Source organism: Schistocerca nitens, chromosome 9 (genome assembly GCF_023898315.1).
Source record: "Schistocerca nitens isolate TAMUIC-IGC-003100 chromosome 9, iqSchNite1.1, whole genome shotgun sequence".
NCBI classification, from domain to species: Eukaryota; Metazoa; Arthropoda; class Insecta; order Orthoptera; family Acrididae; genus Schistocerca; species Schistocerca nitens.
The window spans coordinates 3,799,203-3,813,369 of record NC_064622.1 but is presented as its reverse complement, the minus strand read 5'-3'; positions in this window follow the sequence as shown (position 1 = coordinate 3,813,369).

Genomic DNA, 14,167 nt, shown 5'->3' with positions numbered 1-14,167 from the left:
AAGTGACACCCAGTCACCTGACCACGTTCGAAGCCCGTCAGTTCTACGGAGCGCCCCATTCTGCTCTCTCACGGTGTCTAATGACTACTGAGGTCGCTGATATGGAGTACCTGGCAGTAGGCGGCAGCACAATGCACCGGCACCTAATATGAAAAAGTGTGTTTTTGGGAATGTCCGGATACTTTGGATCACATAGTGTATATGTTGTAGTTCCATTTGAAGAAGCAGTGTCGGTTTCACAATTCGGCAGCTATAACCGTTAAATATTGCTTGCGTACTACAGAAAATGCCCCATACTGCATGCTGTAACTTAGCGCAAACTACACCTCGATAGATTTACTCACTCTGGGCGTAATACCGAGCGAGATGGCACAGTAGTTAGCACACTGGACTCGCATTCGGGACGTCGGCGGTTCAAACCCACGTCGGCAATCTTGATTTAGATTTTCTGTGATTTCCCTCAATCGCTGCAGGCAAATGCCGGGATGGTTCCTTTGACAGGGCACGGCTGACTACCTTCTCAATCCCTCCCAATGAGATCGATGACCTCGCTGTTCCGTACCCTCTCCCCAAATCAACCAACCGAACAGCCTGTTCGTATTTTGGGTGGACAGTCGTGGCTACCCCATCGTGTTTGAGGTCAGTTTCCGCTATACGCGAAAGGCTGTTCGTCTGCCACACGCGTGCCTTTTCTTTATTTTCGAAAGCTGTAATACAAACTGGGCTTCTTACTAGATTCATACACTAGGCAGATGGAAGGTATGTTTGAGTTTTGTAGATAAATGTAGCACTGCGTGCCATCCAAGATAATGGACGCACACAGGTAATGCTAGAAGCTAAATATTAATTACTAGTCACTCCTCCGTCACTTTCTCTCCTACTTTTGCCTCACCATAACTTACACGCCCTGTAAACAGTCAAAAACTCAAATGAATATTGCCACCAAAGCACAAATACCGTGACAGAATGATCCACCTCGTTAGGTGGCAATACTTCCTCATACAGTGTAAATACACGTAAAAACGGAAAACGTGTAGCGGGGATAGGAAAACATGCACATAAATGCTCACAATAGGACAGCCTAGATCGTAGGATATAACCAAATTCAATTGCACAGCGGCATAGTTTTGAGGAAAGTACACACTTAATCTTAGTGGATTATTTAAAAAGTTCTGTAATTGTTTTTATTAACTTGACAATAGGAGTTTAATTTAGAAATGCGTTTAAAGATGTTTTAATGTGTACCTATTTTATAAACACACCAAAACCAAATTACATGTTACTGGACACAAAGTGTGTTCAAAACTAAAACGGGCAAAACGCATATGACTGACAGTATAAAAGCTCTGTATTTAGTCGCTGAGACAAATGTTGCACACGAAGAAGCAGTTATCAAGTTAGCGGCTTAAGGAACCAAAGACGATATACAAGGTAATTAAAATAAAAAAAAAATTACAAACTGGCATGACACATCGGACTGCAACAAGGATCAGTACAAGGGTCGCAAAGTCCGTCCGGGGCTACTAAATGGCGTTGCAGTCAGTCATGTGCCACAAATTGACTCTCGCTACACAAGACGCTCAAAGTTTTGCCCAGATACATCGAGACACGCCTCACATCGAGGCTGCATTGAGCAGCTTATCCTCTGAAAGATACTTGATGTACCTCGAAGATACCCTGCTGTTGATGTATCTCTAAGAGCTCCTGCTGCCGCAACAATCCTGCACAATAGGTCCTCTGGCGATGTAGCAGGTGTTTCATTCACAAGGCCCTCCAGATACACCCACAGGAAAAAATCGATTGGACGCAGATTGGCTGATCGTGGCGGCCGTGCGACAGTGCCACCGCGACCAATCCGCCGACCGGGAAAGGTGGCGTGCAGATGTGCTCTCACTTGTCTCGGCGTCGAATCGCATGGGAACATCATTCAGCGTGTCCGACTGGACCTGTCGCAGGAATAGGAGATACGTGCGACGGTGAAGTCGACCCGGGAGAATAGACGGTCAAATCGTGGTCTCCGACGATGCCAGTCTGCACGTTACCGTATCGCCTTCTCGTGGCTTTTGCGACCCAGTAACCGTGTAGAAAACAGGGTACGTGTAGTTACTTGTTTCAGGCGATTTTGTAACCACTGAAGTTTTACTTTCTTCAAGAAAGGGGATAATACGGAGTTATTAGTTGGGGTAAAATTGTACGTTTTTCGAAGTCCAACCCTAATTATTATAAAAGGGGACTTAGTTGACATTAAAGGAGTCTTCCGCTTTGTTTTCTGCAGTGTGTCCGTGTATCCACTGAAAGTTAGGTCTTCACAACGTGATAAAACGTGTGCGACTGCCGTCATTGTGGCAAAAATCCATAGCGGCGTACGTACTAATTGCCGGCTGACGTTAGGTGAACTCGCACTGAGATACCCAAGAAACCGACACACCGTGCTTACCACATATAACGTTACGGTTTGGATATGGCAGTGCTTTCCGCCGGCCGCCGCCTGCTAATAATCAGTGAAAGGATGCTGTTCAAGCCAAACCCAACAATTTACAAACACGGATACCACCTGCCGTAACACTCAGGTGCCATTGCAAACGGCTCGGACACTTGGTGCAATGCACCGGGGCAGTCTCTTCGAATGGTGCATGTCATCGTCTTCTTCGGATTTGCTTCTATGCATTACATTGCCTTATCAAAACTTAAGCAAACGAAAGACAAGATCGACAAAGACCTACATCAAATGATGATGTAGAAGAGAAAGACTGATTTTTTGCTCCTGTGGAAAAATAATAATGTACTGGTCGCACTGACAAATTAAAAATTCGGGGGACTAAATTTAATAGTGTACAAGATGACCATATTCATGTATTAAAAATGGGAACCTTAACCTGCCCATTTACTTTATTCCTCGCAATATCATAATGATGCGACACAGAAGTAGCATCGAGATTGAAAATTACAGGCTCCAAGTCAAGTTTTCGACAAGGGACTAACGCGGCTACGATCACATCATTGAATCTCTCCTGGGAGTCCAGTAGCTTGTATCCGACGCACCACCGCCCATTTACATTATCCGTCGCACCCTCTCCGCCTGAAAATAAAACAGATTTTCAGACGGAGAACACCTTGAATTTCCGTCGTATGTGTCGACATGCGCTTTCGTTCCGTGCGAATGTTTGTGAAAATATTCTGGACAGAATCATGTGAAGCCGTTTGGTTCAAATCAAATGATTCAAATCGCTCTGAGCACTATGGGACTTAACATCTGAGGTCATCAGTCCCCTAGAAATTAGAACTACTTAAACCCAACTAACCTAAGGACATCATACACATCCATGCGCGAGGCAGGATTCGAACCTGCGACCGTAGCGGTCCAGACTGAAGCGCCTAGAACCGCTCGGCCACCCCGGCTGGCGAAGAAGCCGTTTGAAATCGCATCTTTAGTTTGTCAGCTAGTGCAGGAGCACTGCTTTAAACGTTTTATCAGCATCTCGCAACACGTACTTTCCACAAAATTCATCTGCGTTATTCTGTTATCAATATGTGTGTAATTGGCTCTGAGCACTATGGGACTTAACATCTATGGTCATCTGTCCCCTAGAACTTAGAACTACTTAGACCTAACTAACCTAAGGACATCACATAACACCCAGTCATCACGAGGCAGGGAAAATCCCTGACCCCGCCGGGAATCGAACCCGGGAACCCGGGCGTGGGAAGCGAGAACGCTACCGCACTACCACGAGCTGCGGACTGTGTGTAATTGCTTTAATATAAACATCACTAGGCACATAACATCTTATCACAGCAACAATTTTGGTGCGCGAGAACATTGCAAGGGCGTTATCTCTCAGTTGTGCATATGACCGCATCGTCAGAATCTTCTTGTACTTGATGTCCGACGTCCTAGCAGGTAAGCTGTTGTTGCTGTTCGCAGATGTTACGCTACGTTCCATGCAACGAATTACTTCGTTTGTGTCTCGCAAAGATCCTACGCATGTCGATCAACGTTTCATAACCAGCAGCCTCCACGCCTCTTAATTAGGGCTTCCCTGCGCGTCAACAAATCAAGGACGTTCCTACTTCAGTGCCTGATAATTTAAAGGAATATACACGAACGAGAGAACCTGTTAATTATGACTGCATTACAGGTATATCTGTCAGTATGAAATTCGAACTATCACGATATTTCACTTCAAATACGCAACACCAGATCATGTAGCTGCTATCAAGAAATGTGTTCCGTGGTGAAAAGAATAAATGTATTAAGTGTGGTACCCATTTAAACGTTCCTAATCTAGTGTGACGTATTACATTTTTTTTTCACATAACCGTGCTTCCTTAAATGTCCAGTACAAGAATCTCTCAGATGTCTGTGCTTCAACTAAAGTGCTCTTATGGACGAAATAAATGCACCATAAAGTGAGAATGACACAGTTTCAGACGGGGTGGGCACTTTCTGAATCGCAAGACAATTCAATAGTTGTACTTCCACTTTTGCGTAACGCACACCTGAAAGGCACTCCCATGTGCCCTATAGGTCACCCACCGTGTGATATTTTATTTTGCCTTGGTCGCATCCTGATACATTTCGGCGCTTGCTGTCGTCCTGGTGAATACTGTACTCGGAAAGAAAATAATTTTGTCACAATTAAATACAATTCTTTGGCATTAGTTACTCCATTTGCGTCTTTTTCGTACAAAGCAAGAGCGGCTTGCACGATTATGTTGGAGGCTTTGTTCGTAGACCAGATTCCGTAACACGGCTCATGATGGTCTCAGGTGACGGTCCGAGCGCAGTCTCCACTGGTGCTGCGCTCTCGGTGCGGTCAGCAGTGGCTGCTCCTCCCACCTGGTGGCCCACGACGATGGGCAGTCGGCAGCAAATCTGATAATCAGCTGACCCATCTCGTCCGAGGTGTTGGCATCTAGTCGGAAGGCTTATTCAGCTTCCAACCGGCCAACACTTCGGCAGGATTGAAATACCTGTGGTCGTCAGCTCCATGACGACATGCTTACCATATACTAACTCAAAACAAAACTCGGTATAACAGACCACTCACTGAAGAACTCGGTTACATTTGTCGGGGGCTTATTGTTTTCCTGCACAGTGCAAGTTTGGTACTACGTCCTCGACATGGCACTTGAGACCATTACCCACGGTCAGTTCGCCATGAAAGATATGTCTTATGTCGTATCTTTACATGTAGCTACACTGAAGCGCCAAAGAAACTGATGTAGGTATCCGTATTCAAATACAGAGATATGTAAACAGGCAGAATACGGTGTTGCGGTCGGCAACGCCTATACAAGTGTCTGGCGCAGTTGTTAGATCGGTTACTGCTGCTACAGTGGCGGGTTGTCAAGATCTGAGTGAGTTTGAACGTGGTATTATTGTCGGCGCACGAGCGATGGGACACAGCATCTCCGAGATAGAGATGAAGTGTGGATTTTCCGTTCGACCATTTCACGAGTGTACCGTGAATATCACGAATCCGATAAAATATCCAATCTGCGACATTGCTACGGTCGGAAAAAGATCCTGCAAGAACGGGACCAACGACGACTGAAGAGAATCGTTCAAAGTGAAAGAAGTTGCAACCATTCCGCAAATTGATGCCGATTGCTCCCATCAACAAGTGTTAGCTTTCAAACGATTCAACTAAACGTCTTCGATATGGGCTTTCGGAGCCGAATACCCACTCGTGTACCCTTGACGACTGCACGACACAAAGCTTTACGCCTCGCATGGGCCGGTCAACACCGACATTGAACTTTTGATGACTGGAAACATGTTTCCTTGTCGGACAAAAGTCTCGTTTCAAACTCTATCGAGCGGATGGACGTGTACGGGTACGGAGACGACCTCATGAAACCCGGGACCCTGCATGTCAGCAAGGGACTATGCAAGCTGGTGCAGCCTCTGTAACGATATGGGGCGTTGCGGCGTGGCGGGTTAGCGATGATTCGTTCGTCGTAAATGTTCCATTACTGTCTCTCGTCGTACTGTTCACTACAAAAGTTCCACCTACCTCACTACGGCGACAGATCACCCGCCCGTTTCTCTGCATACGTAGATACTGTTCAGACGATGTTAAAAGCAGTGCTGAAGGGAAACACCGTCAATACTTCCGTTTGCAAGTCCGCGTAAACTCTGGTAGCAAGCTATCCTGTAATATAACAAGTTTCCTGTGGAGAGCGATTGCTTCATCTCTTTATAAAAATGGCAAAATTCTGCAACGAGTTCTTTAATTTCTTTAGGTTCAGAACTAAACACTTGCCATCAGCTCGTATTTAATTAACGAATAATATCAGTGTCCTCAGATCACAGTCCTTACAACAAAGTACACACAAGACAGCCAGGAATGTACTTAAGCCCGACCTGAATTACTACGCGATTTACAGTCATTACTCTGCTACAATATACGAGTTTCCCATTTGGTCCTTTTTCAGTGGATTTCTAATAAATTGCTCGCTAAATATTCCATAGACGAATATGAAACATGTCACGCGGAATTTTACAAAGGCGCAAAGTTCACACGCGGTTCTCTTTCCAACAAAACAATCCAAAAACTTCCAAACTTCACAAACCTGTCCGTAAATGCAATTGCTATTACGGCCACTCAATCTGGACACGAAAAGCCAATTATTTCTTCATTTTACACACAACAAAGACGGAAGCGTTCAACATGACCTGCACGTCCGATAGCTGACTGGACACTCCTCGCTGCCGTTCCTTCCGGGGCCTATAACTACTTGCAATGCGCGGGAAACGATTAACTCTGATTCGTTGTACAAAATGACCAGACAATCAGAACAATCGTTCGAGTTCTTTCTCGCGCTAAAACTGTCGTACGCCTATCAGCATTCACAGATGCATTTGCGACACTTCATCATGCAAATAAAAAATGTTTAACAAAACCAAACGAAAAGAAAACTAATCTTCAAATAACTTTAGAAAACTATTACTCCGCAAATGGCTATTGTGGCTGCCTTCTTAGAAAAGCAAGTACCCTTGGGCATACGTCATCAGCACGGTGGGGAAATTACATTTTTCATTGCAACTTGCTTGCTTAACACTTTCCCGTGACATAGTGACGTAATGTTTAACATGAGGTGATGATGAATTTTTTCGTATGTCCCACATACACACTCTGTCATCCTCATTTGCTCACGTAGCAACACATTAAATAAATACTGATCTTTTCTGCATTTTATATTAAGAAAATGAGAAATAGATAACGTTTTTAATTACGAAAATTCAAACAAATTGACCTAGCATTTTGTGAAATTCAGTAATGATTCCAAATGACACTAAAAGACAAACTGTTATGAATCCTAACTGACTTTAATCTTAAAAGTCTCGGTTTGGGGTGTTTTAGGTAATTTTCTCTAACTCTGAAAGTATGCCAGCTAGAAAGCTGAGATTTTTACACAATCTTCTTTTTAATAACAAAGGGCAGCATATTGACTTTTAACTAAATTGAATAATATTTAATATAGTTTATTTAGATTCTTAGTGGTTGAGTATTCTGTCGCTCGAACTGACACAGGTACCGCTTCCCACAGCTAGGCTAGCGACAGGTGCGTTCGAGTCACGCTAAGATACAAGCGGCTGTTTCTGTCACCGCCAACGGCTCCAAAGCTACGAGCCGTACTGAAAAGTAGTGCAGTAAATGCTGTTGCGTATTGACTTGCTACGTGACAGCGTGTGAAGTTGGAGTGATATGGGACTCCTGACACGTCTAGATACAACTCTGGTGGGTGACACATACGTAAGCGTACGTCTGATCATCTGCATCCATTTATGTCTATTGTGCATTCCGACGGACTTGGGAAATTCCAGCAGGGCAATGCGACACGCCACACGTCCAGAATTGCTACGGAATGGTTCCACGAACACTCTTCTGAGTTTAAACACTTCCGCTGGCCAACAAACTCCCCAGACATGAACATTATTGAGCATATCTGGGATGCCTTGCAACGTGCTGTTCAGAAGAGATCTCCACCCCCTCATACTCGTACAGATTTATGGACAGCCCTGCAGGATTCACGGTGTCATTTCCCTCCAGCACTCCTTCAGACAGTAGTCGAGTCCACGCCACGTCGTGTTGAGGTACTTCTGCGTGGTCTCAGGGGCCCTGCACGGTGTTGTGCAGGTGTACCAGTTTCTTTGGCTCTTCTGTGTATTTGTCATCATACGCTAGTGTACTCTTTCTTAGTATTATTTTATGAGATTATACACTAAATTCTTGAAAGGTTCTAAGGTTGTTACGTGCAAAGAGCGTGAGCCATTTGTCAACTGAAAGGAGCGTATCAAATAAATTAGCGGTAAAGAACGTAGCTGTATAGTGAGAGAAACACATACGATCGGATTTTACAACTATTGTTTGATGCCATCGATAAAACAGATCTAGTTTACAGCTTCAGTAGAATACGATCGACTCAGGTCAAATATTGGTTTTCATATTAATTTTCAGCTGTTGGAGTAGTTTTTGATATCACGCTTGCAATGGATTTCAGTATATAGCAGTATGCGGTATTTTATTTCTAAGTTTTAGTATGTGGCAGCCTTTTTTTATACTAGCTGTAAGCATGTATTCATTTATGTTTTTAGGTTTTCGTGCGCCTGATCATTGTCATCGACAACATTAACTTGAGGGCTCCATTGTCTGGAATTAAGTCAAACTGACGATTTTCCTTATAAACTAATCTATCAACGTTAATGATAGGTTTCTGTGATAATCTCTGCCGGCACTCGTGTCTCAAATTTATGTTTTCGTCGGGATACCACGGCCTGAAAATTTACGCTCCCCCACTGACTGCTGATACTGGGTTCAGTTATGTGAGGTACAGGACCATACGTTACTGGGAGGAAGAATGACAGGACGTTGGTGACAACAAGCTGCTCCCCAGCCGTGGCTTAACAGCTTCCAGCCACTGCTGCTGACACGTCTCCAGATAGAACATTCCCCACTTCGATACGTGCAGTCCTCTGCCGGGGAGAGAAGCCAGCAGTGTGCGACACTTGAGCCGTCCAGTGCGTCTGTTGGCCGGATTTTTTGGAAGCGCTCCCAGTTTTCTCGTAAGACGGGAGTTCGCGGTTTGCCACTGGGCCTAGCGTCTTATCATCTTCTGGATATTGTAGCTGTTCTTAATTTAGTGGTCGTTCGGTTTTAGTAGTCGAGTGCTTGCTCAATATCCGTTTATGAACCACAATTTACAGAAAAGTGGCAGGAAGGAACACTTAGCGTGTTCCAATCAAAGCAACAACTACAACTGAGGTTGCTGTTCATAAACAACCAACGGTCGAGTCACATTAATGTGACCACCGCCTGGGTTCGATGTCAACTTGCAGTGACCACTCACAGACAGTAGGTCGCAGCTCCACCACTGGAGGGTATACAGGGTGTTACAAAAAGGTACGGCCAAACTTTCAGGAAACATTCCTCACACACAAATAAACAAAATATGTTATGTGGACATGTGTCCAGAAACGCTTAATTTCCATGTTAGAGCTCATTTTAGTTTCGTCAGTATGCACTGTACTTCCTCGATTCACCGCCAGTTGGCCCAATTGAAGGAAGGTAATGTTGACTTTTTATTTATTTATTTATTTATTTATTTATTGTTCCGTGGGACCAAATTAAGGAGAAACCTCCATGGTCATGGAACGAGTCAATACATGAAATTATAACACGATATTAGAAACAGATAAAATGAAATATAGAAAAAAAAACATATTCAAGTGACAAGTCATAAGTTTAAATGAAGACAATCAACAATGTAACACTGGAATTTGCTTAATTTTTTAGCTCTTCCAGGAGCTCCTCGACAGAATAGAAGGAGTGAGCCATGAGGAAACTCTTCAGTTTAGACTTAAAAGAGTTTGGGCTACTGCTAAGATTTTTGAGTTCTTGTGGTAGCTTATTGAAAATGGATGCAGCAGAATACTGCACTCCTTTCTGCACAAGAGTCAAGGAACTGCATTCGACATGCAGATTTGATTTCTGCCTAGTATTAACTGAGTGAAAGCTGCTAACTCTTGGGAATAGGCTAATATTGCTAACAACAAACGACATTAAAGAAAATATATACTGTGAGGGCAATGTCAGAATTCCCAGATTTTTGAATAGGGGTCGACAAGAGGTTCTCGAACTTACACCACATATAGCTCGAACAGCCCGTTTTTGAGCCAAAAATACCCTTTTTGAATCAGAAGAATTACCCCAAAAAATAATACCATACAACATAAGCGTATGAAAATATGCGAAGTAGACTACTTTTCGTGTTGAACTGTCACTTATTTCAGATACTGTTCTAATGGTAAATAAAGCAGCATTTAGTTTCTGAACAAGATCCTGAACATGGGCTTTCCACAACAGCTTACTATCTATCCGTATGCCTAGGAACTTGAACTGTTCCGTCTCGCTTATAACATGCCCATTCTGTCTGATTAAAATGTCAGTTCTTGTTGAATTGTGAGTTAGAAACTGTAAAAACTGAGTCTTACTGTGATTTAGCATCAAATTATTTTCCACAAGCCACGAACTTATTTCATGAACTAAATTATTTGTTACTGTTTCAATATTACACACAAGATCCTTCACTATCAAGCTGGTGTCATCAGCAAACAGAAATATTTTTGAATCACCTGTAATAGTAGAAGGCATATCATTTATATAAATAAGAAACAGCAGTGGCCCCAGCACCGACCCTTGGGGAACGCCCCACTTAACAGTGCCCCATTGGGACTGAACATCACTACCACTCTCAATATTGCGGAGAATTACCCTCTGCTTTCTGTTCTTAAAGTAAGAGGCGAACCAATTGTAAGCTACTCCCCTTACTCCATAATGGTCCAACTTCTGCAGTAATATTTTGTGGTCAACACAGTCAAAAGCCTTCGTTAAGTCAAAGAAAACACCTAGCGTTCGCAACCTTTTATTTAATCCGTCGAAAACCTCACAGAGAAAAGAGAATATAGCATTTTCAGTTGTTAAACCATTTCTAAAACCAAACTGAACATTTGACAGCAAATTATGTGAATTTAAATGCTCCAGTAACCTTGTATATACAACCTTCTCGATAACTTTAGCAAACACCGATGGCATAGAAATAGGTCTAAAATTGTCAACATTATCAATGTCTCCCTTTTTATAAAGTGGCTTCACTACCGAGTATTTTAATCGATCAGGAAACCGACCACTCCTAAAGGAAAAGTTACAGATATGGCTAAGTACTGGGCTAACATACATAGAACAATACTTCAGTATTCTGCTAGATACCCCGTCATATCCATGAGAGTTCTTGGTCTTTAGTGATTTAATTATTAACTCAATCTCCCTCTTGTCAGTATCATGGAGGAGCATTTCAGGTAACAGTCTCAGAACACTTTTTTCTAAGAGCGCTATATGATTCCCTGTAGGAATTAGGTTTCTATTTAGTTCACCTGCTATATTCAGAAAGTGATTATTAAATACTGTACATATATGCGACTTATCAGTAACACGGACATTCCCACTACGCACTGATTCTATATCCTCGACCTGTCTCTGCAGACCAGCAACTTCCTTTACGACTGACCATATGGTTTTAATTTTATCCTGAGACTTAGCTATTCTATCTGCATACCACATACTTTTTGCCTTCCTAATAACATTTTTAAGCACCTTACAATACTGTTTGTAATGGGCTGCTGCATTTAGATTTTGACTGTTTCTAACGTTTTGATATAATTGCCACTTTGTTCTACAAGATATTCTTATCCCTCTAGTCAGCCACCCAGGCTGCCTGTTTGTGCTAGTACCCTGTTTTAAACGTTGTAACGGAAAGCAACTTTCAAAGAGCATGAGAAAGGTCTTTAGAAAAGCATTATATTTATCGTTTACTGTCTCAGCGCTATAAACATCTTGCCACTCTTGTTCCTTTATAAGGCTTACAAAGGTCTCTACAGCAACCGGATCAGCTTTCCTGAACAGCTGAAGACTATATTTAACACGAGTTGCAGCATAAAAATCTTTTAAAGTTAAAATTTGCGCATCATGATCTGAAAGGCCATTCACCTTTTTTCTAACAGAATGCCCTTCTAGTAATGAGGAATGAACAAAAATGTTGTCTATGGTTGTTCTACTGTTCCCTTGCACTCTCGTTGGAAAGAATACGGTTTGCATAAGATTATATGAATTAAAGAGGTCTACCAGCATCCTCTTCCTTGCACAATCACTTATACAATTAATATTGAAGTCACCACATATAACTAACTTTTTGTATTTCCTATAAAGTGAACCAAGAACCTCCTCTAGCTTTAGCAAAAATGCTGTGAAATCGGAGTCTGGGGATCTATAAATAACAACAGTTACAAGTTTAACTCCGTTAAATTTAACCACACCTGCACAACATTCAAACACCTTTTCAGTGCAGTACTTTGAAACATCAATTGACTCAAATGCGATGCCGTTTTTCACATACATGGCTACTCCCCCACACCGCAAAGAGCTCCTCGAAAAGCAGCCAGCCAACCTGTATCCTGGTAAAGGAAGCCTCTGAATTATCTCCTTATTTAAGAAGTCTTCAGATATACCAATAATTTCAGAGTCAACATCTATAAGCAGTTCACTAACTTTATCCCTAATACCTTGTATATTTTGATGAAATATACTAATTCCCTCATTACTCGGATACCTAAGCTTTGTCAAAAGTGATTCCCTTGTTAGAGAGACTTCCCTTAAGCAGGAATACCTATCAGCTGACTTCAATCTAAAAAAGGTGCAGCTCTAACACACACTACTGCAGGAATTTTCCCATGAGTGATCCCACCACCCCCACCTATGCTGTCACCTATAAGCTTTGCCAACCTCCCCTTCCCATACCTGTTGAGGTGCAGGCCGTGTCTAGTGAAACCCGTCCTGCTGATAGACTCCACCGACACCACTGAAATGTGACCCATGCTTTCTGTCATCAGCGCACCCCCAAGTCTCATGTTATTACGCCTGACGGCTGTATTAAGATGAGGCCGATCGTGACGCTGAAACAGTTCCACGAAATGCACATTCGTGTTGCCAGTCTGAGTGGCTATCTTTTCCAGGTCACCATCAATGTTATACTCCCCATCCCTACCAATACTATTACCAGCCCCACCCACAATCACTACCTGATCCTCTTTAGTAAAATCCCTACATAACCCCCCTATGTTAACAGTCACCTGAGCCAACCCTGCATTAGGCTTCACAATGCTGGTGACCTGGTACTCACTTCCCAGCACTTCCTGCAACTGCTGGCCTACACCTCTGCCATGTGAACTACCTAACAGCAGAACCTTCTTCTTCCTCTTCGACTTTGCAACTGTTCTAGGCACAGTAACTACTGAGGTCTGCTGCATACTTCCTACATCTACAGCTACTAGAGATTCCTCTCCACTAGACTCTGACAGTTGGTCATATCTATTGTAAACACCAATAGTAAAACTATCTGAAAATCTTCTTCTCCTAGCAGATCTCTTGCCAACAGCCAGCTCCCATTCCCCAATCCCCTTCTCCCTCCTCATCCTATCTAGCTCCTCCTGTGCGTTTTTCAACTGCACCTGAAGGGCACAGATCTTACGCTCCTGCTCCTCTATCAGTTTACTCTTGCTACATAACCTGCAGTTCCAGGAGAGGATCTCACCAGAATGCCCACTGGCTTCCCCACTGCATTCCCCCCAGTGAAAATAGTTCGAACAAGTGTCACACCGCAATCCACTACTCACGAACCTACGGCAAAGCCCACACTTCTCACTCATGGTAAAATTTTACTTTTTCTAAGTTCCGCTACTACAATAAGAAGATGCTAAAAACCTGACTACAATAATCACAAACTTACTCTACAAGGGAAGTAACTACTATTATTAACAGTATTAATAAACAACAAATGTGAATATAACAAAAGACTAATACAGAAAGAGAATCAAACGTCTAATCACACAGTAACGATCTGTAAACAGTTCGCAAAAGGTTCTTCTGAAATTATTTCACCAGAAAACACCACGAACACCGGTTGAAGACTACTAAAGTTCCTAAATAAATCACTATGCACAAACAATTAATTAGTACTTAGCTTTCGATGCGCCGCTACAGCTGCAACTGGTCAGCGCGGAATGTAAACACAGGCAAGAGGTTAAGTTGCTCGATACGAAACACTC